Source organism: Camponotus vicinus, unplaced genomic scaffold (genome assembly GCF_025532165.1).
Source record: "Camponotus vicinus isolate PSW18456_S1 unplaced genomic scaffold, iyCamVici1.0 SCAF_13, whole genome shotgun sequence".
Lineage (NCBI taxonomy): Eukaryota > Metazoa > Arthropoda > Insecta > Hymenoptera > Formicidae > Camponotus > Camponotus vicinus.
Window position 1 is genome coordinate 14,253,285 of NW_028141949.1, and position 6,724 is coordinate 14,260,008.

Consider the following 6,724-nt stretch of genomic DNA (forward strand, 5'->3'; position numbering starts at 1 on the left):
TTTAATACATATATACGTGAATATATTATAGTATATAGAAGTATTTTAGATTATATTAGATTTTTTAATTATATGATTATTAAAAGGATTATTAATGGAGCCTTTCATTAATGTTAATTGTTTCCACGATTCAATTGTTTTATTTGGAGTTTAACTCTGCACCCTGTAATATAGTAATATTTAGTTATATATAGAAACGATCGCGAGATACTTTGCACGGCACTTCCGATCGCAAAATAATCATACGAGATACATATTTTATTATATTGTGAGAGAGGAACACAAAAAATATTACAATTCGCTCGACATTTAAACGAAGCAAAATCATACATCACTCGATTTTTACACTAATAATGATATTCCTATTTATTGATGTATAATATATTTGCACAATAACGTGAATCATCAGACTGAAATATTAAAGTATTACTGCGCATTCTCAGTCGAATTATATATATTTAGATCATCAAATAATTATATGATAAAGCATCGGACGAAATATTCTTAATTATAAATATTAATAGAAGAATAATTATTGTTCGTGAGGATTGCAACAAAATAATTTATAATTTTGATTCCCGTCACACACATCGATTCTTAATTATATTCGATTCTTTTTAATTGCTTAATTAAATGAACGCATTACGCGAAATACGTGTTTCGAAATTATATTCCAATCGTATAATCGAATATTCAAATAATAGAAAGAGCAATGGTCAAATTAACGATTTATTAATAATAAAATTGTAACTCACGAATATATTCCATTTATTCCATACGTTAACATCGCGGCAACAATGAATAAATTTTTAAAATAAATAATCAGTATATCGAAACAGTTTTACCGATTTAATTACTGATATAAAAACTGATCAATTGACCAGTTGATGAAACTGTTTCAATATACTGGTTATTTACTTAAAAGAATTGTTATATGACGAATTGTTATATTATGTTTATGCGCGTCACGCGTTTGAACTAAATTTTGACTTTTCGCGGGAAGACTCGAGTCGTTCGTTGAGAATCGATCCTACAAAACGCGATTGTTCTTTATAATTTTTGCAATTAGTGATTATTAATTTGTACGATTTTTATTTACACAGCGAGTGGCGCGTTTTGATTTTGATTTCAATTAATGTCGAGTGAGTCATAACTTTTTGAGATTTATTGCATTATTATCACATAGCAAAATGACAAAAGGCATGGTGTAACATCGCGAGTGTTGTACAAAGCGTAAATTGCTGTATGATCGTATGCTGATTAGTGCGTAATTACATTTTTCGTAAATGAATATCAAAGTGCCATAAAGGAGCAGAAAAAAATAAATGACAGAAATGAAGAAAATAACCCATTGACCGCATCGTGCGATAGCAAATAATCGTGAGTAATTTATAACCTATTTTATTTTATTATATTTATTATTTGTGAAATTAATTATTTGCTTTTATCTTTAATAATAATTTATTTGACCAATGTGAAATATTAAAATATTCTATATGTATTATATATTATGAATATATTCTATATGTATATATAAACTTTAAATTATATAAAATATTAAATGATATTAATATACATAAATATAAATAAATATACATGTATGTATATTTTAATATTATTTAAAATTAATAATGATTAAAATAAAAAATGGATTTTCGTTTATAATATTCCACAAAAGTACATATATTTAAAAAAAATTTAATTGCATTCAACAATTTTCCTAAATCTTAATTATTTGCTTTATTACCACTTTGTGTATGACTTGAGTTTATTGTTATTTAATTACATTTATTGAATACTATAATTCTGCTCTTCCGCATCGTACCGATAAGAATTAATTTATTTTTATTTCATAAAAAATTTAAGTATCTTATCGTATTTTTATCGTTTATATATACATGTAATTATTTCTGCACAAATCCATTTAGCATCTCGGAGTAAATTTAAATTTTTTCTCCTCTTTAATAATAAATCTCCATTCTACGTGGACTGTGATTCGCGAATCTACCAATTTATCTGCTGCAATGATATTGGTTATATCAAATATAATACGAAAAATTCGTTTAGCTCTCATGCCCAACAATTTCATATGTATACGATAAAAATATATAATTATTGATTATCACGAAATATTTCTAAATATCTAATTATAATTATATTTATATCTAATTATAATTATATTTTATATGCTTCTCTTTGTCTTTAATCACTAATTTTAAAAAGAGTACAGTTTTATCATATATATACATGTATTTAAAATAAATCATATTTTTCGCGTAGATTTCTCATTCAAGAAAATTATTGCATGATTAAACAAAGTTATATGTCTATCTTTTACGTGAGGTAAACAAATTGGGTTCCACAAATATACTAATTTATCTATTTCCCAATCACTCGTTTAACGGTCGAAAAAAACTAATAAGAATTTCGAACATTTACGTTTGCTTGTGAAAAGAGAAAATAATTATCATATATTTTGTCATATATAAATTTATTATATAAATAATTTTACATATAGTTATGATATATAATATATAAACTTTCTGCACCATCTTTGAGAGTGTCTATCGCGCTTTTCTAAATTTTTTTTTTTTAAATCAATGAAAGATTAATATTCAAATCTATGAATTTAATTCGACTTTTGACGTTTCGGTTGGTCTTTATTTATCCAGTTTGGATAATTACCAATTATACATTTATTATCGATAAAATAAAAAAATGATAAGCAATATATCTATTTTATAAATAATATATATAAATAATAAATAATTTTTATAAATTACTCACCGCATATCTCTCTGGCTGCTTCAGGCTCTATCACTGCTCTCTGGCTGTCCAATACTTTTCCAGATGTCCTTTTCCTTTTTTCTTCATCCTTTGCTGTTTCCTCGTAGCACCCACATTTACTCGCGAACAAACAATTAATTATATTTAGCCATGTATAGAAACGATTGCGAGACACTTTGCACAGCACTCCCGATCGCGGAATAATTACGAGAAACGCACTTTAATATATCTTATAAGGGATAGAAAAGTACGATTCGCTCTTTTTATATGAGCTCAAATTAAATACTAACTCATTACAAATGTTGTTTTCATTATTGATATATATATATATATATATATATATATATATATGCATATACATGTATATTAATACGAATTATAGGTTCGAAAGTTTAATATAGTAATTGAAAGTCATGATACAATAGTCGTTTAATTAATAATTAATTTAAAAACGTAATTTTACGACGTACACATTTCGCACTACCATCCTTATTGCTCGAGTGTCGCCGCATGAATGATACCAAGACCGTGTGATATAAACACTAGCGCGTTACTGTTTACGTCAAGGCCGAACACCGTGTTATTATTCGTTCCTCGAAATATATTCTACGTGTTTTAATACAACGAACAATGTTTTGATATTGATCGCGATCGTGTTTAGAAAAGGAATTTTTAACGGAGCGTCTCGCACCATTATTTACTCCTTGAGTGTCGTCGCGCGAATAATAATAGAGCCGAAAAAATTAATTTGACATACGTCACCAAGACCGAAAACCGCTATTGTTTATGCCCCCAAGGTCGATGTTATTGTCTGTTCATTATCGAAATATGTTACGTACTTTAATACATATATACGTGAATATATTAAAGTATATAGAAGTATTTTAGATTATATTAGATTTTTTAATTATATGATTATTAAAAGATTAATGGAATCTTTCATTAATGTTAATTGTTTCCACGATTCAATTGTTTTATTTGGAATTTAACTCTGCGCCCTGTAATATAGTAATATTTAGTTATAATAGAAACGATCGCGAGATACTTTGCATGGCACTTCCGATCGCGGAATAATTATGACAAACGCACTGAGAGAAGTACGATTCGCTCTTTTTATATGAGATCAAATTAAATACTAATTCGTTACAAATGTTGTTTTCATTATTGATATATATATATATATATATATATATATATATATATATATATATATGCATATACATGTATATTAATACGAATTATAGATTCGAAAGTTCAATATAGTAATTGAAAGTCATGATACAATAGTCGTTTAATTAATAATTAATTTAACAACGTAATTTTACGACGTACATATTTCGCACTACCATCCTTATTGCTCGAGTGTCGCCGCACGAATGATACCAAGACCGTGTGACATAAACACTAGCACGTTACTGTTTACGTTGTCAAGGCCGAACACCGTGTTATTATTCGTTCCTCGAAATATATTCTACGTATTTTAATACAACGAACAGTGTTTTGATATTGATCGCGATCATGTCTAGAAAAGGAATTTTTAACGGAGCGTCTCGCACCATTATTTACTCCTTGAGTGTCGTAGCACGAATAATAATAGAGTCGAAAAAATTAATCTGACATACGTCGCCAAGGCCGAAAACCGTATTATTATTATTTTTTTTATCGAAACATTTTTCAAGACTATGGCAAATAAACATTAGCCCGCTATTGTTTACGCCCCCAAGGTCGATGTTATTGTCTGTTCATTATCGAAATATGTTACGTACTTTAATACATATATACGTGAATATATTATAGTATATAGAAGTATTTTAGATTATATTAGATTTTTTAATTATATGATTATTAAAAGGATTATTAATGGAGCCTTTCATTAATGTTAATTGTTTCCACGATTCAATTGTTTTATTTGGAGTTTAACTCTGCACCCTGTAATATAGTAATATTTAGTTATATATAGAAACGATCGCGAGATACTTTGCACGGCACTTCCGATCGCAAAATAATCATACGAGATACATATTTTATTATATTGTGAGAGAGGAACACAAAAAATATTACAATTCGCTCGACATTTAAACGAAGCAAAATCATACATCACTCGATTTTTACACTAATAATGATATTCCTATTTATTGATGTATAATATATTTGCACAATAACGTGAATCATCAGACTGAAATATTAAAGTATTACTGCGCATTCTCAGTCGAATTATATATATTTAGATCATCAAATAATTATATGATAAAGCATCGGACGAAATATTCTTAATTATAAATATTAATAGAAGAATAATTATTGTTCGTGAGGATTGCAACAAAATAATTTATAATTTTGATTCCCGTCACACACATCGATTCTTAATTATATTCGATTCTTTTTAATTGCTTAATTAAATGAACGCATTACGCGAAATACGTGTTTCGAAATTATATTCCAATCGTATAATCGAATATTCAAATAATAGAAAGAGCAATGGTCAAATTAACGATTTATTAATAATAAAATTGTAACTCACGAATATATTCCATTTATTCCATACGTTAACATCGCGGCAACAATGAATAAATTTTTAAAATAAATAATCAGTATATCGAAACAGTTTTACCGATTTAATTACTGATATAAAAACTGATCAATTGACCAGTTGATGAAACTGTTTCAATATACTGGTTATTTACTTAAAAGAATTGTTATATGACGAATTGTTATATTATGTTTATGCGCGTCACGCGTTTGAACTAAATTTTGACTTTTCGCGGGAAGACTCGAGTCGTTCGTTGAGAATCGATCCTACAAAACGCGATTGTTCTTTATAATTTTTGCAATTAGTGATTATTAATTTGTACGATTTTTATTTACACAGCGAGTGGCGCGTTTTGATTTTGATTTCAATTAATGTCGAGTGAGTCATAACTTTTTGAGATTTATTGCATTATTATCACATAGCAAAATGACAAAAGGCATGGTGTAACATCGCGAGTGTTGTACAAAGCGTAAATTGCTGTATGATCGTATGCTGATTAGTGCGTAATTACATTTTTCGTAAATGAATATCAAAGTGCCATAAAGGAGCAGAAAAAAATAAATGACAGAAATGAAGAAAATAACCCATTGACCGCATCGTGCGATAGCAAATAATCGTGAGTAATTTATAACCTATTTTATTTTATTATATTTATTATTTGTGAAATTAATTATTTGCTTTTATCTTTAATAATAATTTATTTGACCAATGTGAAATATTAAAATATTCTATATGTATTATATATTATGAATATATTCTATATGTATATATAAACTTTAAATTATATAAAATATTAAATGATATTAATATACATAAATATAAATAAATATACATGTATGTATATTTTAATATTATTTAAAATTAATAATGATTAAAATAAAAAATGGATTTTCGTTTATAATATTCCACAAAAGTACATATATTTAAAAAAAATTTAATTGCATTCAACAATTTTCCTAAATCTTAATTATTTGCTTTATTACCACTTTGTGTATGACTTGAGTTTATTGTTATTTAATTACATTTATTGAATACTATAATTCTGCTCTTCCGCATCGTACCGATAAGAATTAATTTATTTTTATTTCATAAAAAATTTAAGTATCTTATCGTATTTTTATCGTTTATATATACATGTAATTATTTCTGCACAAATCCATTTAGCATCTCGGAGTAAATTTAAATTTTTTCTCCTCTTTAATAATAAATCTCCATTCTACGTGGACTGTGATTCGCGAATCTACCAATTTATCTGCTGCAATGATATTGGTTATATCAAATATAATACGAAAAATTCGTTTAGCTCTCATGCCCAACAATTTCATATGTATACGATAAAAATATATAATTATTGATTATCACGAAATATTTCTAAATATCTAATTATAATTATATTTATATCTAATT